General features: G+C 55.5%; 2 long non-coding RNA genes across 2 annotated transcripts; both read left to right on the forward strand.

Moving 5' to 3' along the window:
* Positions 1 to 3869: 3869 nt before the first annotated feature.
* LOC139789674 (uncharacterized) lies at positions 3870 to 7118 on the forward strand. Its single transcript, XR_011723220.1, has 2 exons — positions 3870 to 4008; positions 6413 to 7118. It is a non-coding gene; the product is annotated as an uncharacterized lncRNA (long non-coding RNA).
* Positions 7119 to 7592: 474 nt separating this feature from the next.
* LOC139789676 (uncharacterized) lies at positions 7593 to 19210 on the forward strand. Its single transcript, XR_011723222.1, has 3 exons — positions 7593 to 7742; positions 12996 to 13025; positions 18901 to 19210. It is a non-coding gene; the product is annotated as an uncharacterized lncRNA (long non-coding RNA).
* Positions 19211 to 22202: the final 2992 nt, after the last annotated feature.

A 22202-nucleotide genomic window follows, 5' to 3' on the forward strand; every position in this document is an offset into this window, starting at 1 on the left:
TCATTTACATCAGTAGCAATTCTCCCACTCTGCTCTACGTATCTACAGGAGCTGACATTCATTAACCAAGACCAACCACTGCCTTTTGTAACCTTCCGTCAGCCACCCTGCTCTTTCTTTCTTTGGGATTGACCAGTGCCAGTATGGATAAGGGCTGAAAGACTGGCGTCCAGTATATCCCAAGTTTGAAAGGAAATTATCCCAGGAGGTAGTAAAAGGAATTGGCATCCCTACTAATCAGAGAACCATAGAATCATGGAGTGGCTTGGGTTGGAAGGGACTGTGAAGATCACCTAGTTCCAGCCCCCCTGCATTGACAGGGACACCTTCCGCTAGACCAAGCTGCTCAAAGCCCCATCTAACCACGCATCAAACACATCCGCAACCTCCCTGGGCAACCTGGCTCAGTGTCTCAGCACCCTCACACTAAAGAATTTCTTCCAAATGTCCAACCTAAATCTAAATCTCTTCCAATCTGAAGCCAATTTAGAAGTGTCCTATCACTCCATGCCCTTGCAAAAAGTCTCTCTGCAGCTTTCTTTTAGGCCCCACTCAGGTGAGGGACACAGGAAGGCCACAATGAGGTCTCCTTGGAGCCTTCTCCTCTCCAGGCTGAACAACCCCAACTCTCTCAGCCTGTCCTCATAGGAGAGGTGCTCCAGCTCTCTGATCAGCTTCGTGGACCGCTGCTGGACTCCCTCCCAAGAGATCCATGTTCTTCTTATGCTGGGGGCTCCAGAACTGGAGACAGTACTCTAGATGGGGTCTTCCGTACCAGAGCAGAGCAGAGCAGAGCAGAGCAGAGCAGAGCAGAGCAGAGCAGAGGGGGACAATTATCTCCCTCAACCTGCTTTTCTTGCTGCACAACACTGGTTTTGACCCTGATGTAGGCCCCAGGGCCCTGACTGTCAGCCCTCCAGGACCCTTAAGGCTTCCCCAGACTCCATGGAGCTCTCCTCCTCCTCCTCCTCCAGGGGCACACCCCGGCGCAGCCCCCAGCCCCTCAGCACACCGCGGCTTCTCTCGGACACCGGACTCCCGGGACAAGCTCCGCTCCAGCCCGACTTGTGCAGCACCGCGAGGGACACCAAAGGCCCCCCCATGCGCGCACCCGCGCCCACCAGACAGCGACTGAGTCCCCGGAGGGGGTTGCCACGACGCGCAGCTGGGCGGTACCAGACGGCGGGCGGAACCATGGGGCGGAACCGTGGGAGAGGGCTCGCCCGGGCCCCGGGGCGGCGGGCAGGTGGTGCTGCCGGGAGGCGGCGTGGGCAGTGGGGCCGCGGAGTGGGGGTGGGCGGCAGCCGGCGAGAGGCAGCGGGGCAGGACATGGCAGGATGTGGGGCACAGCTCCAGGGACAGGGGTTTAGTTTGGATATTTGCAGAAATTTGACAAACAAGTCGAGAACGAAACTACACGTGGTCCAAATTGTTCTAAGGAATAAACCGACTGCTTCTAATCAGCACCAGCTCCACAAGGTGTGTTTCTGGAAGCGGTGCTGCACTGACTCTGTTGGGACCTCCAAGGGATGCTCTTCATTTCTGTCTGCACGGCGTTGTGTAAATAGAAGCATATGATGCTGGCGTGGCAAACGCTGGTTCTCCATTCTGGGAAGCTCAGCTGGTGTTTTCTCAGCCCTCCCTCTCTTCCCAAACCACAGTGCTCTCTTCCTGGGCGCTGCCGAGAGTTTCTGCGTCAGGAATGTAATAGTAATATAATACTGAGGCTTTTTCTGCAGTTTTCATGCCTGCATTTTCTTTTATTGCACCATCAGTAGATTTAGGGGGCTGGGATCTCTGGGGATCAGCCTGAGTCCCAGCTGCTGGCCAGAATGCCCAGCTGTAGGGACCGAGGCTGCCCACAGGAGCCCTGGGCACTGGCACTGCAGCTGCAGGCTGGGTTGCTGCAGGACGATGGGGATTTTGGGCAGCTGAGTGTCCTTCTGCCAGGTGGATGATGACTGAGGGGGCTGCAGGTGGTGGCATGACAGGCTCCTCAAATTCATTGCTCCCCTGCAGCCCGAGGGCGATGCAGAGGCAGCACCAAGCCGCGACTCCGGACAGGAGAAGCGATCTGGGAGCTGCCGCAGGGAGGCTGTGCCGCGCAGCCCCGGGGGGCAGGAGAGCAGAGCCCTGGGACGAGCCTCACCAGAGCTGCCACCCTGCGGCATGGCTGCAAGACGGTCTCCCTGACAAGCCTGTCAGCGGCACCCGGACACTCTGTGTCCCTCGAGTCTCTGCTGGGCAGTCGTGGCCAGGAGCCAGCCCGGGCAGTGCCCTGAGAGGAACTTGCCTGTGCCCTTCCACAGGCCGCCTCCTGCTCCCTCATGAGCACAGTGTGGGCCGGTTGGACATCACTGGGGAAGTGGCTGTGCCATCATCCTTCTGAGTGCTTCTTTGGTGCACTTGGAGAGAGCACTTTTCACTTGGTGAAAGGCAGGGTCTTGATGTCCCCACAGCCTGTGCCACATGCCACTCGAACCACCGGAGCTCGAGCTGCAGCCTTCCAGGGCGGAGTCCCTCTATAGACCTGCACAAATCATGGGATGTGCTACCTCTTCTGCAGCCAGGATATTTTATCCTTGGCATTGTTACTTTACAGGGAACTAGGTCCGCGTAACACGCTTTCCATAGAAACAAAGAGACAGGAAGAAAAATAGTTGGATACAACCCTGTGCCTCTTTCCCTCAGGAGGACCATGACACTTGGGGGAAAAAAGAAAGTTATCGGAACATAGCTTCAAGTTTCAGCTAAAGGACCACAAAGAGTTGCCCTACACCCCAGAAATGATCAGAGGAAAAGAAAGCTGAGCGAGGCACTCAGTGGCTGTGCTGCCTCGGTCGGCCCCGGCAAGAACTCTGCTCCCACCCTCCGTGTGGAGATGTTCAACGTGAGCCATGAGGGGCCGAGCGCTGCCGAGACGTTCCGAGCGGTGCCGAAAGGCTCCGGGCGCTGCCGAGACGATCCGAGCGCTGACGAAAAGACCCGAGCACCGCCGAGCGGAGCCGAGCGCCGCCACCGGTCCGTTGCCGGGGCAACGAGGACGCTTTCAAAACGCTTTACCAGCACGGAGCGTCTCTCGCCGAGGCAGCGGCGCCGGGACCGGACCGACCCGCAGCGGATCCGCGCCTCAGCCACCCCACAGCTCCCCAGAGCAGCCCGGGCGGCGTCGCGACCAGCAGCAGAGCGGGCAGAGAGAGCGCGGAGAGGCGGCAGCGTGCGCGGAAGGGACTCGTCCCCCCCAGCTCCAGGGTGGGTCCCCTGGGGGTCGTCACCCTCTCGGAAGGAGCTCAGCCAGGGTGGCCCCGCTAGAAAGCCGCGTCCGCTGCACTCGGCGTGGTGCAGGGGGCTCTCCGGGCAGAGGGGCCGCCAAAGCAGGCAGGGCTCAGGCTGCCAGAGCCTGTCCCTGGGAAGGGATGGCAGCAGGGAGAGCAGTGGGGGGAGCTGGGGCCAGGGGGACCATCCCAAGGAACAAGCCATAGAGCCAGAGGAAACGGCCTCAAGCTGTGCCACGGGAGGATTACATTGGATGTGCGTGCAGACTCTTTCAGCCCAAAAGGCTTTAAATACCGGGTGCACGTGCCTAAGAGCAAGGCTTCTCTCCAGGGCTGCAGAGATCTTCCTGGTTTATTTTTTCCTTCTTTCATTTCTTCTAATTCAAGGGCGCTGAAATGAGCAGTAGCTGTAAGATGGGAGTGGGGTGGAAGAACCATCAGGGCAACGGTGTGACTTTTTTTTTATTGAGAATGGCTGTGCATTTTTTTTGCTATGGTGGTTGGGCTTATTGTGGGGGAATGTTCTGGTTTGTTTTTTTTTTTTTTAATTTTGTTTTCCCTTCGTTTTTGGTTTATTTGTTGGTTTTCTTTGTTTGGTTTTTTTTTTGTTTGTTTTGTTTGTTTATTTGGCGCTTCTTTTTTTATTTTTGCTCAAGCTTCTGAGTGGTGAGCTTGGTTCTTCAATACTGAAGCAGAAGTCTTACTGCTGAAGAGTTTAACTGCAACTACATTGGTAAGGAGGTAAGACAGAATTTAATAACACGTGTTACAAAATTGCTTGAGAATACCTGGGTCGGGTCCATGCAATGTCAGCATTGTACTGGGGTTTTGTTTCCATTCCTTCCTGTCATTGTTTCTGACAGCCCAAACTCTGGAGTGTACAAGACAGTACTCATTAAAAAGGCAAGGTGCATGAAATTTGCCTGATGTCTCAGCCTTACCTAATGCTGCATGGTTATAGTGATTTTTTAAGGCTGCCCCGTCTTGAGGTCCTAAATGAATACACTGCCCCTCTCACTCTGGGCTTACTCTGCTTCTCTGTTCAGGGCAGGAAGAAAGCAGTTGGTAGAGATTGTACCCCTTCTCCAGATATTCTCCATCTCTTGTGTTGTTAAAACGCACCCATGTTTGCGTTAATGGTTGTGTGTGAGTGACAGAGGGGAATGGGAAGGACTAACTGTGCCACCAATCAGCCATTAGCTAGTTGAAGCCAAAATGCAAATCAGAAAAAAATATTGCTGTGGGCAAAATGGGAACATTCAGGCCTTGATAGGGTACTGCCGGACCTTTTCTCATCCTGTCAAATACAAAGCAAGGTCCTAGGGAAGTCTGTGTGAGTTCTTGGAGGGCATTTCTCCAGGAGCTGGAAGCTCCATATTGTCTATTGTGGTTTGGAAAAGTATTGAGAGCAATGTGCCCGACACTCTTGCACCTCATCTCTGGGATTTTAGTTCTATCGTTCTGTCATCACTTGCATGAGTCAAGGTCACCCTGGAATCATCAGCAAAATACCGTGTAGAAATTTACAACAGTGCATGGAGTTCCCTTCTGAGCTTCAGTCCCACTGTGCTAACCCAGTCTGGTGCCAAGAAGCGTAGACAGAGCAAAGCTGTAGTCTCAGGGTCAAGCTTCTAATGATGGCTGCAGTAGAAACAAAACGTTGGCTCTCCAGCATGCGGGTTTGTGCCCGGGCTCTCTCAGTTTTGCAACCTCATACAGAAAACTGCTTAATCTTTATACTGAGTAAAAAGGCCACCCTAGTTTAAGGTCATGCATGGGTTAAATCTACCTCCTATGGATGTCCAAGAAAAGACAAAACACATACTGAGCAAAAAAGCTGAGCTTTGAGACGCGGTCAGCTGTTTCTTGTGCACTGAACTATTTTATAGGTCAAGTATTAGTTTTGGTGAAAAAAGAAAACCATTGGAACATAGCTTAAAATTTCAGGTAAAGGACCACAAAGAGTTGCCCTACACCCCAGAAATGATCAGAGGAAAAGAAAGCTGAGCGAGGCACTCAGTGGCTGCGCTGCCTCGGTCGGCCCCGGCAAGGACTCTGCTCCCACCCTCCGTGTGGAGATGTTCAACGTGAGCCGTGAGGGGCCGAGCGTTAACGAGCGCTGCCGGAAAGCTACGAGACGATCCGAGCGCTGACGAAAAGACCCGAGCACCGCCGAGCGAAGCCGAGACGAGCCGAGCGGAGCCGAGCGCCGCCACCGGTCCGTTGCCGGGGCAACGAGGACGCTTTCAAAACGCTTTACCAGCACGGAGCGTCTCTCGCCGAGGCAGCGGCGCCGGGACCGGACCGACCCGCAGCGGATCCGCGCCTCAGCCACCCCACAGCTCCCCAGAGCAGCCCGGGCGGCGTCGCGACCAGCAGCAGAGCGGGCAGAGCGGGCAGAGAGAGCGCGGAGAGGCGGCAGCGTGCGCGGAAGGGACTCGTCCCCCCCAGCTCCAGGGTGGGTCCCCTGGGGGTCGTCACCCTCTCGGAAGGAGCTCAGCCAGGGTGGCCCCGCTAGAAAGCCGCGTCCGCTGCACTCGGCGTGGTGCAGGGGGCTCTCCGGGCAGAGGGGCCGCCAAAGCAGGCAGGGCTCAGGCTGCCAGAGCCTGTCCCTGGGAAGGGATGGCAGCAGGGAGAGCAGTGGGGGGAGCTGGGGCCAGGGGGACCATCCCAAGGAACAAGCCATAGAGCCAGAGGAAACGGCCTCAAGCTGTGCCACGGGAGGATTACATTGGATGTGCGTGCAGACTCTTTCAGCCCAAAAGGCTTTAAATACCGGGTGCACGTGCCTAAGAGCAAGGCTTCTCTCCAGGGCTGCAGAGATCTTCCTGGTTTATTTTTTCCTTCTTTCATTTCTTCTAATTCAAGGGCGCTGAAATGAGCAGTAGCTGTAAGATGGGAGTGGGGTGGAAGAACCATCAGGGCAACGGTGTGACTTTTTTTTTATTGAGAATGGCTGTGCATTTTTTTTGCTATGGTGGTTGGGCTTATTGTGGGGGAATGTTCTGGTTTGTTTTTTTTTTTTTTAATTTTGTTTTCCCTTCGTTTTTGGTTTATTTGTTGGTTTTCTTTGTTTGGTTTTTTTTTTGTTTGTTTTGTTTGTTTATTTGGCGCTTCTTTTTTTATTTTTGCTCAAGCTTCTGAGTGGTGAGCTTGGTTCTTCAATACTGAAGCAGAAGTCTTACTGCTGAAGAGTTCAACTGCAACTACATTGGTAAGGAGGTAAGACAGAATTTAATAACACGTGTTACAAAATTGCTTGAGAATACCTGGGGTCGGGTCCATGCAATGTCAGCATTGTACAGACTATTAATTCCTGCCCTCGATTCGCACACAAGAGTGGAAGGTGTTCAGGCTGCTTAAGGAATCCATGACAAAATGTCCCGAATGGGACAAGACAGCAGGTGAGATGTCTGTGAATAATTTATTGTAATTTCTACAGAGACGGAGTTGGGGACGGGCTTGAGTGGTTTGCAGAGGGATCAGGGAAAAGAATGAGGAAGACTCTCTCATTGAGTCAGGAAAGTCAGAGTGAATCCCCTTGCCTTCTCTAATCTTTTCTCAGAGAGGAGTCTGGGCACAGCAGCACCCACTCCTTGTCCCAGACTTGATGAGCAGCTCACAGCTCTGGGGTTTAAGTGCAGGGATTTCTGTGTAGTGCTTAATACATAATAATGCGTTCCGTGTAATTTGAAATGGCAGTAATTTAAGGTTCACTGGCACTCTTATACTGAATAACAGAATTAAATTCTATGATTTTCTAGTAACTGGTTCAATAATCAGGAATCTGTTATAATCAATACAGCCGTTCCAGTACAACCCAAACAACGGCTCTGAACTAAATTGTGTACAAACATGTGGAGACACACAGGTTGGCCTCTTAATACATTAGAAGTGTGGTACCCCAGCTCATGAAAGCCAGCGAAGGAGCTGGCGGAGGATGCGGAGGAGGTAGAGGAAGAGGAGGACATGGAAGAGGAGGAATCACAGAAGGTGGAAGAGGAGGTGGATGAAAAGGAAAAGGAGAAGGAAGCTGAGGATGAGGCAAAGAAAGAGGCAGAGGAGGAGGCAGTGGAAGGGGAAAAAAAAGAGGCAAAGGAGGTGGAGGCAGATGTAGATAAGGAGAAAGTAAGATAGAAAGCGGGGGAGGAGGAGGCAGAAAACAGGGAGGAAAATGAGGCCGAGGAGGACGTGGAGGATGAGGAAGAGAAAAAAGAAAAGGTGGAGGAGAAGGCAGAGGTGCAGAGGAGATGGAGAAGGAGGAGGTAGAGGGGGCAGAGGAGGCAGAGGAAGAGAAGAAGTTGGAGGAGGAAGTAGAGGATGTGGAGGCAGAGGAAGAGGCAGAGGAGGAGGATGAGGATGAGAGTGGAGCCTGAGAGCAAAACATACAGAAGAGGAGGAAGAAGAGGTAGAGGCAAAGAAGGAGTTGGAGGCAGAGGAGGGGAGAAGGCAAAGGTGGAGAAGGAGGTGGAGGAGGCAGAGAAGAAGAAGGATTCCTCTGCCTAAGAATGAGGACAATGGACAGGTAAGTACAACGTGAGGGTGAAGAGGCAGAAGGTAAGTAAATCATAAGGAAAAGAATTCAGAAGGAAAATAATGCATAAAAGCAGGTTGCAAAAGACAGCAGAATGCTGAAAATACCGAGAAGCAAGTAAGGATGAGATGGGAGCCTGAAAAGAAAACATCCAGAAGATGAGGAAGAAGCGGATGAGGCTAAGGAGGAGGTGGAGCCAGAGGCTCAGGAAAAGGAAGAGGCCACAGAGGAAGAGGTGAAGGAGAAGGGGGAAGCAGAAGAGTAGGATGAGGAAGAAGAGGAGGAGGAGGAGGAGGAGGAGGAGAACTAAAAGGCAAAAAAAAGGCTGAGGCAGCGGAGGCAGAGAAGGATGTCAAGGAGGAGAGTAAGGAAAAATAGACTTTGAAATAAGAACATCAGGAACAATTATTCAAAACGGAACATCATAAGGATGACAAAGATGATTACAATTGTATAAGGAAGACTCGTAGAAGAAAAAGAATGGAGAAAATGAAGAAGGCACCAAGGGAGGCAAAAGAAAATGAATGATGAGAAAGCAGAGATGAAAACTGAGGACGAGATCGGAGCCTGAGAGCAAAACATGCAGAATAGGAGGAAGAAGAGGAAGAGGTGAAGAAGGAGGTGGAGGCAGAGGAGGGGAGAAGGCAAAGGAAGAAGAAGAGAAAGTGGAGAAGGAGGAGGCCTCAGAAAAGGAGCCGAAGGAGGACGAGAGGAGAAAAGGAGGTGCAGGAAGAGGAGGTGGAGGAGGAGGCGGAGAAGGAGGAGGCGCAGAAAGCAGAGGATGCGGAGAAAGAGGAGGCGGAGGAGAAAGAGGAAGAAAATGAGGACCGAAGGAAGAGGAGATGAAGAGGGAGGAAGAGGAGGAGGAGACAGAGGAGGTGGAGGAAGAGGATGCAGAGGATGCGGAGAAGGAGGAGGAGGAGGAGAAGGAGGCGGTGGAGGAGGAGACCGAGGAGGAAGAGGCGGAGGATGCGGAGAAGAAGGAGGCAGAGAAGGAGGAGGCAGAGGAGGCCGAGGAGAAGAAGGTGGAGGAGGAGGAGGCGGAGGAGGCAGAGGAGCGGAGGAGGAGGAGGCGGAGGAGGAGGAGGCCGAGGAGAAGGAGGCAGAGGAGGAGGAGCCGAGGAAAAGGAGGAAGAGGAGGCAGAGGAGGAGGAGGCTGAGGAGGAAGAGGCGGAGGATGCGGAGAAGAAGGAGGCAGAGGAGGAGGAGGTGGAGGAGGAGGCCGAGGAGGAGGAGGCAGAGGAGGAGGAGGCAGAGGAGGAGGAGGCTGAGGAGAAGGAGGCAGAGGAGGCGGTGGAGGAGAAGGCAGAGAAGGAGAAGGTGGAGGAGGAGGTGGAGAAGGAGGAGAAAGCAGAGAAGGCGGTGGAGGATGCGGACGACAATGCACGGGAGGCGGAGGAGGTGGAGGAGGTGGAAAAGGCCTCGGGAAGCAAGACGGAGGAGGAGGTGGAGGAGGAGGAAGAGACAAAAGAGGAGGCGGTGGAGGAGCAGAAGAATTGGTCTTGGAAGTAGAACATTACTGCATTACAGAACGCAGAGGAGAAAAGTGAGGACGACATCAGATCTGGAGACCAAAACATGCAGCTACTACTCGTGATGCTCTGATTTCTAAGTCTATTCTTTTCTTCCTCTGCCTCCTCCTCCTCTGCCTCCTCCTCCTCCGCCTCCTCCTCCTCCTTCACCTCCTCCGCCTAAGAATGAGGACGATGGGACAACAGGTAAGTACATGTGAGGGGAAGGAGGCAGAAGGTAAGTAAATCACAAGGAAAAGAATTAAGGAAGAAAAGAATAGATAAAAGCAGGTAGCAAAAGACAGTTGACTGATGAGAATGCCCAGAAGAAAAGCAAGGATGAGATGGGAGCCTGAAAAGAAAGCATCCAGAAGAGGAGGAAGAAGAGGACGAGGCAACGAAGGAAGTGGAGCCGGAGGCACAGGAGAAGGAGGAAGCCGCGGAGGAAGAGGCGGAGGACGGGGCGGACGAAGAAGAGGAGGAGGAAGAGGAGGAGAAAGAGAAGGAGGCTGAAAAGGCTGAGGCGGCCGCGGAAGAAGAGGATGTGGAGGAGGAGGGGTAGAAAAACATCAACTTTGAAAGAAGAACATCAGGAATAATTATTCAAAACGGAAGATCCTAAAGATGATGATGATGATCGTATAAGCAAGATTCGTAAAGAAAAAAGAAAGGAGAAAATGAAGGAGGAAGCAAGGGAGGCAAAAGAAAAGGAATGATGAGAATGCCAAGAGGAAAACTGAGGATGAGATCGGAGCCTGAGAGCAAAACGTGCAGAAGAGGAGGAAGAAGAGGAAGAGGTGAAGAAGGAGGTGGAGGCAGAGGAGGGGAGAAGGCAAAGGAAGAGGAAGAGAAAGTGGAGAAGGAGGAGGCCGCAGAAAAGGAGGCGAAGGAGGACGAGAGGAGAGAAAGAGGTGCAGGAGGAGGAGGAGGCGGAGGAGAAGGCGGAGGAGGAGGAGGCACAGAAAGCAGAGGATGTGGAGAAAGAGGAGGCGGAGGAGGAGGAGGAAGAGGACGAGGACCGGAGGAAGAGGAGGTGAAGAAGGAGGAAGAGGAGGAGGAGGAAGAGGAGACGGTGGAGGAGGAGGTCGAGGAGGAAGATGAGGAGAAGAAGAAGGCCGAGGAGGAGGAGGCAGAGGAGGCGGAGGAGAAGGAGGCAGAGGCGCAGGAGGCGGAGGAGCAGGAGGCAGAGGAGGAGGAGGCCGAGGAGGCAGAGGAGGCGGTGGAGGAGGAGGCCGAGGAGGAGGAGGCAGAGGAGGCGGAGGAGGACAAGGCGGAGGAGGAGGAGGCCGAGGAGAAGGAGGCAGAGGAGGCGGTGGAGGAGGAGCAGGAGGCAGAGGAGGAGGAGGCCGAGGAGGCAGACGAGGCGGTGGAGGAGGAGGCCGAGGAGGAGGAGGCAGAGGAGGCGGAGGAGGAGAAGGCGGAGGAGGAGGAGGCCGAGGAGAAGGAGGCAGAGGAGGCGGTGGAGGAGGAGGCCGAGGAGGAAGAGGCGGAGGATGCGGAGAAGAAGGAGGCAGAGGAGGAGGAGGTGGAGGAGGCCGAGGAGGAGGAGGCAGAGGAGGCAGTGGAGGAGGAGGCCGAGGAGGAGGAGGCAGAGGAGGAGGAGGCCGAGGAGAAGGAGGCAGAGGAGGCGGTGGAGGAGGAGGCGGAGGAGGAGGAGGCGGAGGAGGAGGAGGCAGAGAAGGAGAAGATAGAGGAGGAGGTGGAGAAGGCGATGGAGAAGGAGGAGAAAGCGGAGGAGGTGGTGGAGGATTCGGACGACAATGCACGGGAGGCGGAGGAGGTGGAGGAGGTGTAAAAGGCCTCGGGAAGCAAGACGGAGGAGGATTGTGGAGGAGGAGGAAGAGACAAAAGAGGAGGCGGTGGAGGAGCAGAAGAATTGGTCTTGGAAGTAGAAACATTACTGCATTACAGAACGCAGAGGAGAAAAGTGAGGACGACATCAGATCTGGAGACCAAAACATGCAGCTACTACTCGTGATGCTCTGATTTCTAAGTCTATTCTTTTCTTCCTCTGCCTCCTCCTCCTCTGCCTCCTCCTCCTCCGCCTCCTCCTCCTCCTTCACCTCCTCTGCCTAAGAATGAGGACGATGGGACAACAGGTAAGTACATGTGAGGGGAAGGAGGCAGAAGGTAAGTAAATCACAAGGAAAAGAATTAAGGAAGAAAAGAATACATAAAAGCAGGTAGCAAAAGACAGTTGACTGATGACAATGCCCAGAAGAAAAGCAAGGATGAGATGGGAGCCTGAAAGAAAGCATCCAGAAGAGGAGGAAGAAGAGGATGAGGCAACGAAGGAAGTGGAGCCGGAGGCACAGGAGAAGGAGGAAGCCGCGGAGGAAGAGGCGGAGGACGGGGCGGACGAAGAAGAGGAGGAGAAAGAGAAGGAGGCTGAAAAGGCTGAGGCGGCCGCGGAAGAGGAGGATGTGGAGGAGGAGGGGGTAGAAAAACATCAGCTTTGAAAGAAGAACATCAGGAATAATTATTCAAAACGGAAGATCCTAAAGATGATGATGATGATCGTATAAGCAAGATTCGTAAAGAAAAAAGAAAGGAGAAAATGAAGGAGGAAGCAAGGGAGGCAAAAGAAAAGGACTGATGAGAATGCCAAGAGGAAAACTGAGGATGAGATCGGAGCCTGAGAGCAAAACATGCAGAAGAGGAGGAAGAAGAGGAAGAGGTGAAGAAGGAGGTGGAGGCAGAGGAGGGGAGAAGGCAAAGGAAGAGGAAGAGAAAGTGGAGAAGGAGGAGGCCGCAGAAAAGGAGGCGAAGGAGGACGAGAGGAGAGAAAGAGGTGCAGGAGGAGGAGGAGGCGGAGGAGGAGGCGGAGGAGGAGGAGGCACAGAAAGCAGAGGATGTGGAGAAAGAGGAGGCGGAGGAGGAGGAGGAAGAGGACGAGGACCGGAGGAAGAGGAGGTGAAGAAGGAGGAAGAGGAGGAGGAGGAAGAGGAGGCAATGGAGGAGGAGGTCGAGGAGGAAGATGCGGAGGATGCGGAGAAGAAGGAGGCAGAGGAGGAGGAGGCAGAGGAGGCGGAGGAGAAGGAGGCAGAGGCGCAGGAGGCGGAGGAGCAGGAGGCAGAAGAGGAGGAGGCCGAGGAGGCAGAGGAGGCGGTGGAGGAGGAGGCCGAGGAGGAGGAGGCAGAGGAGGCGGAGGAGGAGAAGGTGGAGGAGGAGGAGGTGGAGGAGGAGGAGGCCGAGGAGAAGGAGGCAGAGGAGGCGGTGGAGGAGGAGGCAGAGGAGGCGGTGGAGGAGGAGGCCGAGGAGGAAGAGGCGGAGGATGCGGAGAAGAAGGAGGCAGAGGAGGAGGAGGTGGAGGAGGCCGAGGAGGAGGAGGAGCAGGAGGCAGTGGAGGAGGAGGCCGAGGAGGCAGAGGAGGCAGTGGAGGAGGAGGCCGAGGAGGAGGAGGCAGAGGAGGCGGAGGAGGAGAAGGTGGAGGAGGAGGAGGCCGAGGAGAAGGAGGCAAAGGAGGCGGTGGAGAGGAGGCAGAGGAGGCGGTGGAGGAGGAGGCCGAGGAGGAAGAGGCGGAGGATGCGGAGAAGAAGGAGGCAGAGGAGGAGGAGGTGGAGGAGGCCGAGGAGGAGGAGGCAGAGGAGGCAGTGGAGGAGGAGGCCGAGGAGGAGGAGGCAGAGGAGTGAGGAGGCCGAGGAGAAGGAGGCAGAGGAGGCGGTGGAGGAGGAGGCGGAGGAGGAGGAGGCAGAGAAGGAGAAGGTGGAGGAGGAGGTGGAGAAGGCGATGGAGAAGGAGGAGAAAGCGGAGGAGGCGGTGGAGGATGCGGACGACAATGCACGGGAGGCGGAGGAGGTGGAGGAGGTGGAAAAGGCCTCGGGAAGCAAGACGGAGGAGGATGTGGAGGAGGAGGAAGAGACAAAAGAGGAGGCGGTGGAGGAGCAGAAGAATTGGACTTGGAAGTAGAACATTACTGCATTACAGAACGCAGAGGAGAAAAGTGAGGACGACATCAGATCTGGAGACCAAAACATGCAGCTACTACTCGTGATGCTCTGATTTCTTAGTCTATTCTTTTCTTCCTCTGCCTCCTCCTCCTCTGCCTCCCCCTCCTCCGCCTCCTCCTCCTCCTTCACCTCCTCCGCCTAAGAATGAGGACGATGCGACAACAGGTCAAGTACATGTGAGGGGAAGGAGGCAGAAGGTAAGTAAATCACAAGGAAAAGAATTAAGGAAGAAAAGAATACATAAAAGCAGGTAGCAAAAGACAGTTGACTGATGAGAATGCCCAGAAGAAAAGCAAGGATGAGATGGGAGCCTGAAAAGAAAGCATCCAGAAGAGGAGGAAGAAGAGGACGAGGCAACGAAGGAAGTGGAGCCGGAGGCACAGGAGAAGGAGGAAGCCGCGGAGGAAGAGGCGGAGGACGGGGCGGACGAAGAAGAGGAGGAGGAAGAGGAGGAGAAAGAGAAGGAGGCTGAAAAGGCTGAGGCGGCCGCGGAAGAAGAGGATGTGGAGGAGGAGGGGTAGAAAAACATCAACTTTGAAAGAAGAACATCAGGAATAATTATTCAAAACGGAAGATCCTAAAGATGATGATGATGATCGTATAAGCAAGATTCGTAAAGAAAAAAGAAAGGAGAAAATGAAGGAGGAAGCAAGGGAGGCAAAAGAAAAGGACTGATGAGAATGCCAAGAGGAAAACTGAGGATGAGATCGGAGCCTGAGAGCAAAACATGCAGAAGAGGAGGAAGAAGAGGAAGAGGTGAAGAAGGAGGTGGAGGCAGAGGAGGGGAGAAGGCAAAGGAAGAGGAAGAGAAAGTGGAGAAGGAGGAGGCCGCAGAAAAGGAGGCGAAGGAGGACGAGAGGAGAGAAGAGGGTGCAGGAGGAGGAGGAGGCGGAGGAGGAGGCGGAGGAGGCACAGAAAGCAGAGGATGTGGAGAAGAGGAAGCGGAGGAGGAAGAGGACGAGGACCGGAGGAAGAGGAGGTGAAGAAGGAGGAAGAGGAGGAGGAGGAAGAGGAGGCGGAGGAGAAGGAGGCAGAGGCGCAGGAGGCGGAGGAGCAGGAGGCAGAGGAGGAGGAGGCCGAGGAGGCAGAGGAGGCGGTGGAGGAGGAGGCCGAGGAGGAGGAGGCAGAGGAGGCGGAGGAGGAGAAGGTGGAGGAGGAGGAGGCGGAGGAGGAGGAGGCCGAGGAGAAGGAGGCAGAGAAGGCGATGGAGGAGGAGGCAGAGGAGGCGGTGGAGGAGGAGGCCGAGGAGGAAGATGCGGAGGATGCGGAGAAGAAGGAGGCAGAGGAGGAGGAGGTGGAGGAGGCCGAGGAGGAGGAGGCAGAGGAGGCAGTGGAGGAGGAGGCCGAGGAGGAGGAGGCAGAGGAGGAGGAGGCCGAGGAGAAGGAGGCAGAGGAGGCGTGGAGGAGGAGGCGGAGGAGGAGGAGGCAGAGAAGGAGAAGGTGGAGGAGGAGGTGGAGAAGGCGATGGAGAAGGAGGAGAAAGCGGAGGAGGCGGTGGAGGATGCGGACGACAATGCACGGGAGGCGGAGGAGGTGGAGGAGGTGGAAAAGGCCTCGGGAAGCAAGACAGAGGAGGATGTGGAGGAGGAGGAAGAGACAAAAGAGGAGGCGGTGGAGGAGCAGAAGAATTGGTCTTGGAAGTAGAACATTACTGCATTACAGAACGCAGAGGAGAAAAGTGAGGACGACATCAGATCTGGAGACCAAAACATGCAGCTACTACTCGTGATGCTCTGATTTCTTAGTCTATTCTTTTCTTCCTCTGCCTCCTCCTCCTCTGCCTCCTCCTCCTCCGCCTCCTCCTCCTCCTTCACCTCCTCCGCCTAAGAAATGAGGACGATGGGACAACAGGTAAGTACATGCGAGGGGAAGGAGGCAGAAGGTAAGTAAATCACAAGGAAAAGAATTAAGGAAGAAAGAATACATAAAAGCAGGTAGCAAAAGACAGTTGACTGATGAGAATGCCCAGAAGAAAAGCAAGGATGAGATGGGAGCCTGAAAAGAAAGCATCCAGAAGAGGAGGAAGAGAGGATGAGGCAACGAAGGAGTGGAGCCGGAGGCACAGGAGAAGGAGGAAGCCGCGGAGGAAGAGGCGGAGGACGGGGCGGATGAAGAAGAGGAGGAGAAAGAGAAGGAGGCTGGAAAAGGCTGAGGGGCGCGGAAGAAGAGGATGTGGAGGAGGAGGGGTAGAAAAACATCAGCTTTGAAAGAAGAACATCAGGAATAATTATTCAAAACGGAAGATCCTAAAGATGATGATGATGATCGTATAAGCAAGATTCGTAAAGAAAAAAGAAAGGAGAAAATGAAGGAGGAAGCAAGGAGGCAAAAGAAAAGGAATGATGAGAATGCCAAGAGGAAAACTGAGGATGAGATCGGAGCCTGAGAGCAAAACATGCAGAAGAGGAGGAAGAAGAGGAAGAGGTGAAGAAGGAGGTGGAGGCAGAGGAGGGGAGAAGGCAAAGGAAGAGGAAGAGAAAGTGGAGAAGGAGGAGGCCGCAGAAAAGGAGGCGAAGGAGGACGAGAGGAGAGAAAGAGGTGCAGGAGGAGGAGGAGGCGGAGGAGGAGGCGGAGGAGAAGGAGGCACAGAAAGCAGAGGATGTGGAGAAAGAGGAGGCGGAGGAGGAGGAGGAAAGAGGATGAGGACCGGAGGAAGAGGAGGTGAAGAAGGAGGAAGAGGAGGAGGAGGAAGAGGAGGCGGTGGAGGAGGAGGTCGAGGAGGAAGATGCGGAGGATGCGGAGAAGAAGGAGGCAGAGGAGGAGGAGGCGGAGGAGGCCGAGGAGGAGGAGGCAGAGGAGGCGGAGGAGAAGGAGGCAGAGGCGCAGGAGGCGGAGGAGCAGGAGGCAGAGGCGCAGGAGGCAGAGGAGGAGGAGGCCGAGGAGGCAGAGGAGGCGGTGGAGGAGAGGCCGAGGAGGAGGAGGCAGAGGAGGCGGAGGAGGAGAAGGTGGAGGAGGAGGAGGCGGAGGAGAGGAGGCCGAGGAGAAGGAGGCAGAGGAGGCGGAGGAGGAGGAGGCAGAGGAGGCGGTGGAGGAGGAGGCCGAGGAGGAAGAGGTGGAGGATGCAGAGAAGAAGGAGGCAGAGGAGGAGGAGGTGGAGGAGGCCGAGGAGGAGGAGGCAGAGGAGGCAGTGGAGAGGAGGCCGAGGAGGAGGAGGCAGAGGAGGCAGTGGAGGAGGAGGCCGAGGAGGAGGAGGCAGAGGAGGAGGAGGCCGAGGAGAAGGAGGCAGAGGAGGCGGTGGAGGAGGAGGCGGAGGAGGAGGAGGCGGAGGAGGAGGAGGCAGAGAAGGAGAAGATAGAGGAGGAGGTGGAGAAGGCGATGGAGAAGGAGGAGAAAGCGGAGGAGGCGGTGGAGGATGCGGACGACAATGCACGGGAGGCGGAGGAGGTGGAGGAGGTGGAAAAGGCCTCGGGAAGCAAGACGGAGGAGGATGTGGAGGAGGAGGAAGAGACAAAAGAGGAGGCGGTGGAGGAGCAGAAGAATTGGTCTTGGAAGTAGAACATTACTGCATTACAGAACGCAGAGGAGAAAAGTGAGGACGACATCAGATCTGGAGACCAAAACATGCAGCTACTACTCGTGATGCTCTGATTTCTAAGTCTATTCTTTTCTTCCTCTGCCTCCTCCTCCTCTGCCTCCTCCTCCTCCGCCTCCTCCTCCTCCTTCACCTCCTCTGCCTAAGAATGAGGAAGATGGGACAACAGGTAAGTACATGTGAGGGGAAGGAGGCAGAAGGAAAGTAAATCACAAGGAAAAGAATTAAGGAAGAAAAGAATACATAAAAGCAGGTAGCAAAAGACAGTTGACTGATGAGAATGCCCAGAAGAAAAGCAAGGATGAGATGGGAGCCTGAAAGAAAGCATCCAGAAGAGGAGGAAGAAGAGGATGAGGCAACGAAGGAAGTGGAGCCGGAGGCACAGGAGAAGGAGGAAGCCGCGGAGAAGAGGCGGAGGACGGGGCGGACGAAGAAGAGGAGGAGGAAGAGGAGGAGAAAGAGAAGGAGGCTGAAAAGGCTGAAGCGGCCGCGGAAGAGGAGGATGTGGAGGAGGAGGGGTAGAAAAACATCAACTTTGAAAGAAGAACATCAGGAATAATTATTCAAAACGGAAGATCCTAAAGATGATGATGATGATCGTATAAGCAAGATTCGTAAAGAAAAAAGAAAGGAGAAAATGAAGGAGGAAGCAAGGGAGGCAAAAGAAAAGGAATGATGAGAATGCCAAGAGGAAAACTGAGGATGAGATCGGAGCCTGAGAGCAAAACATGCAGAAGAGGAGGAAGAAGAGAAAGAGGTGAAGAAGGAGGTGGAGGCAGAGGAGGGGAGAAGGCAAAGGAAGAGGAAGAGAAGTGGAGAAGGAGGAGGCCGCAGAAAAGGAGGCGAAGGAGGACGAGAGGAGAGAAAGAGGTGCAGGAGGAGGCGGAGGAGGAGGCGGAGGAGGAGGAGGCACAGAAAGCAGAGGATGTGGAGAAAGAGGAGGCGGAGGAGGAGGAGGAAGAGGACGAGGACCGGAGGAAGAGGAGGTGAAGAAGGAGGAAGAGGAGGAGGAGGAAGAGGAGGCAATGGAGGAGGAGGTCGAGGAGGAAGATGCGGAGGATGCGGAGAAGAAGGAGGCCGAGGAGGAGGAGGCAGAGGAGGCGGAGGAGAAGGAGGCAGAGGCGCAGGAGGCGGAGGAGCAGGAGGCAGAGGAGGAGGAGGCCGAGGAGGCAGAGGAGGCGGTGGAGGAGGAGGCCGAGGAGGAGGAGGCAGAGGAGGCGGTGCAGGAGGAGGCAGAGGAGGCGGTGGAGGAGGAGGCCGAGGAGGAAGAGGCGGAGGATGCGGAGAAGAAGGAGGCAGAGGAGGAGGAGGTGGAGGAGGCCGAGGAGGAGGAGGAGCAGGAGGCAGTGGAGGAGGAGGCCGAGGAGGCAGAGGAGGCGGTGGAGGAACAGGCCGAGGAGGAGGAGGCAGAGGAGGCGGAGGAGGAGAAGGTGGAGGAGGAGGAGGCCGAGGAGAAGGAGGCAGAGGAGGCGGTGCAGGAGGAGGCAGAGGAGGGCGGTGGAGGAGGAGGCCGAGGAGGAAGATGCGGAGGATGCGGAGAAGAAGGAGGCAGAGGAGGAGGAGGTGGAGGAGGCCGAGGAGGAGGAGGCAGAGGAGGCAGTGGAGGAGGAGGCCGAGGAGGAGGAGGAAGAGGAGGAGGAGGCCGAGGAGAAGGAGGCAGAGGAGGCGGTGGAGGAGGAGGCGGAGGAGGAGGAGGCAGAGAAGGAAAAGGTGGAGGAGGAGGTGGAGAAGGCGATGGAGAAGGAGGAGAAAGCGGAGGAGGCGGTGGAGGATGCGGACGACAATGCACGGGAGGTGGAGGAGGTGGAGGAGGTGGAAAAGGCCTCGGGAAGCAAGACGGAGGAGGATGTGGAGGAGGAGGAAGAGACAAAAGAGGAGGCGGTGGAGGAGCAGAAGAATTGGTCTTGGAAGTAGAACATTACTGCATTACAGAACGCAGAGGAGAAAAGTGAGGACGACATCAGATCTGGAGACCAAAACATGCAGCTACTACTCGTGATGCTCTGATTTCTTAGTCTATTCTTTTCTTCCTCTGCCTCCTCCTCCTCTGCCTCCTCCTCCTCCGCCTCCTCCTCCTCCTTCACCTCCTCCGCCTAAGAATGAGGACGATGGGACAACAGGTAAGTACATGCGAGGGGAAGGAGGCAGAAGGTAAGTAAATCACAAGGAAAAGAATTAAGGAAGAAAAGAATACATAAAAGCAGGTAGCAAAAGACAGTTGACTGATGAGAATGCCCAGAAGAAAAGCAAGGATGAGATGGGAGCCTGAAAAGAAAGCATCCAGAAGAGGAGGAAGAAGAGGATGAGGCAACGAAGGAAGTGGAGCCGGAGGCACAGGAGAAGGAGGAAGCCGCGGAGGAAGAGGCGGAGGACGGGGCGGACGAAGAAGAGGAGGAGAAAGAGAAGGAGGCTGAAAAGGCTGAGGCGGGCCGCGGAAGAAGAGGATGTGGAGGAGGAGGGGTAGAAAAACATCAACTTTGAAAGAAGAACATCAGGAATAATTATTCAAAACGGAAGATCCTAAAGATGATGATGATGATCGTATAAGCAAGATTCGTAAGAAAAAAGAAAGGAGAAAATGAAGGAGGAAGCAAGGGAGGCAAAAGAAAAGGACTGATGAGAATGCCAGAGGAAAACTGAGGATGAGATCGGAGCCTGAGAGCAAACATGCAGAAGAGGAGGAAGAAGAGGAAGAGGTGAAGAAGGAGGTGGAGGCAGAGGAGGGGAGAAGGCAAAGGAAGAGGAAGAGAAAGTGGAGAAGGAGGAGGCCGCAGAAAAGGAGGCGAAGGAGGACGAGAGGAGAGAAAGAGGTGCAGGAGGAGGAGGAGGCGGAGGAGGAGGCGGAGGAGAAGGAGGCACAGAAAGCAGAGGATGTGGAGAAAGAGGAGGCGGAGGAGGAGGAGGAAGAGGACGAGGACCGGAGGAAGAGGAGGTGAAGAAGGAGGAAGAGGAGGAGGAGGAAGAGGAGGCGGTGGAGGAGGAGGTCGAGGAGGAAGATGCGGAGGATGCGGAGAAGAAGGAGGCAGAGGAGGAGGAGGCGGAGGAGGCCGAGGAGGAGGAGGCAGAGGAGGCGGAGGACGAAGGAGGCAGAGGCGCAGGAGGCGGAGGAGCAGGAGGCAGAGGCGCAGGAGGCAGAGGAGGAGGAGGCCGAGGAGGCAGAGGAGGCGGTGGAGGAGGAGGCCGAGGAGGAGGAGGCAGAGGAGGCGGAGGAGGAGAAGGTGGAGGAGGAGGAGGCGGAGGAGGAGGAGGCCGAGGAGAAGGAGGCAGAGGGAGGCGGTGGAGGAGGAGGCAGAGGAGGCGGTGGAGGAGGAGGCCGAGGAGGAAGAGGCGGAGGATGCGGAGAAGAAGGAGGCAGAGGAGGAGGAGGTGGAGGAGGCCGAGGAGGAGGAGGCAGAGGAGGCAGTGGAGGAGGAGGCCGAGGAGGAGGAGGCAGAGGAGGAGGAGGCGAGGAGAAGGAGGCAGAGGAGGCGGTGGAGGAGGAGGCGGAGGAGGAGGAGGCGGAGGAGGAGGAGGCAGAGAAGGAGAAGGTGGAGGAGGAGGTGGAGAAGGCGATGGAGAAGGAGGAGAAAGCGGAGGAGGCGGGTGGAGGATGCGGACGACAATGCACGGGAGGCGGAGGAGGTGGAGGAGGTGGAAAAGGCCTCGGGAAGCAAGACGGAGGAGGATGTGGAGGAGGAGGAAGAGACAAAAGAGGAGGCGGTGGAGGAGCAGAAGAATTGGACTTGGAAGTAAGAACATTACTGCATTACAGACGCAGAGGAGAAAAGTCGAGGACGACATCAGATCTGGAGACCAAAACATGCAGCTACTACTCGTGATGCTCTGATTTCTTAGTCTATTCTTTTCTTCCTCTGCCTCCTCCTCCTCTGCCTCCTCCTCCTCCGCCTCCCTCCTCCTCCTTCACCTCCTCCGCCTAAGAATGAGGACGATGGGACAACAGGTAAGTACATGCGAGGGAAGGAGGCAGAAGGTAAGTAAATCACAAGGAAAAGAAATTAAGGAAGAAAAGAATCATAAAAGCAGGTAGCAAAAGACAGTTGACTGATGAGAATGCCCAGAAGAAAAGCAAGGATGAGATGGGAGCGTGAAAAGAAAGCATCCAGAAGAGGAGGAAGAAGAGGATGAGGCAACGAAGGAAGTGGAGCCGGAGGCACAGGAGAAGGAGGAAGCCGCGAGGAGGAAGAGGCGGAGGACGGGGCGGACGAAGAAGAGGAGGAGAAAGAGAAGGAGGCTGAAAAGGCTGAGGCGGCCGTGGAAGAAGAGGATGTGGAGGAGGAGGGGTAGAAAAACATCAACTTGAAAGAAGAACATCAGGAATAATTATTCAAAACGGAAGATCCTAAAGATGTTGATGATGATCGTATAAGCAAGATTCGTAAAGAAAAAAAGAAAGGAGAAAATGAAGGAGGAAGCAAGGGGAGGCAAAGAAAAGGAATGATGAGAATGCCAGAGGAAAACTGAGGATGAGATCGGAGCCTGAGAGCAAAACATGCAGAAGAGGGGGAAGAAGAGGAAGAGGTGAAGAAGGAGGTGGAGGCAGAGGAGGGGAGAAGGCAAAGAAGAGAAGAGAAAGTGAGAAGGAGGAGGCCGTAGAAAAGGAGGCGAAGGAGACGAGAGGAGAGAAAGAGGTGCAAGGAGGAGGAGGAGCGGAGAGGAGGCGGAGGAGAAGGAGGCACAGAAAGCAGAGATGTGGAGAAAGAGGAGGCGGAGGAGGAGGAGGAAGAGGACGAGGACCGGAGGAGAGGAGGTGAAGAAGGAGGAAGAGGAGGAGGAGGAAGAGGAGGCGGTGGAGGAGGAGGTCGAGGAGGAAGATGCGGAGGATGCGGAGAAGAAGGAGGCAGAGGAGGAGGAGGCGGAGGAGGCCGAGGAGGAGGAGGCAGAGGAGGCGGAGGAGAAGGAGGCAGAGGCGCAGGAGGCGGAGGAGCAGGAGGCAGAGGCGCAGGAGGCAGAGGAGGAGGAGGCCGAGGAGTCAGAGGAGGCGGTGGAGGAGGAGGCGAGGAGGAGGAGGCAGAGGAGGCGGAGGAGGAGAAGGTGGAGGAGGAGGAGGCGGAGGAGGAGGAGGCCGAGGAGAAGGAGGCAGAGAGGCGGTGGAGGAGGAGGCAGAGGAGGCGGTGGAGGAGGAGGCCGAGGAGGAAGAGGCGGAGGATGCGGAGAGAAGGAGGCAGAGGAGGAGGAGGTGGAGGAGGCCGAGGAGGAGGAGGCAGAGGAGGCAGTGGAGGAGGAGGCCAAGGAGGAGGAGGCAGAGGAGGAGGAGGCCGAGGAGAAGGAGGCAGAGGAGGCGGTGGAGGAGGAGGCGGAGGAGGAGGAGGCAGAGAAGGAGAAGGTGGAGGAGGAGGTGGAGAAGGCGATGGAGAAGGAGGAGAAAGTGGAGGAGGCGGTGGAGGATGCGGACGACAATGC

Source organism: Heliangelus exortis, chromosome Z, assembly GCF_036169615.1.
Source record: "Heliangelus exortis chromosome Z, bHelExo1.hap1, whole genome shotgun sequence".
In the NCBI taxonomy this organism is placed as follows: domain Eukaryota; kingdom Metazoa; phylum Chordata; class Aves; order Apodiformes; family Trochilidae; genus Heliangelus; species Heliangelus exortis.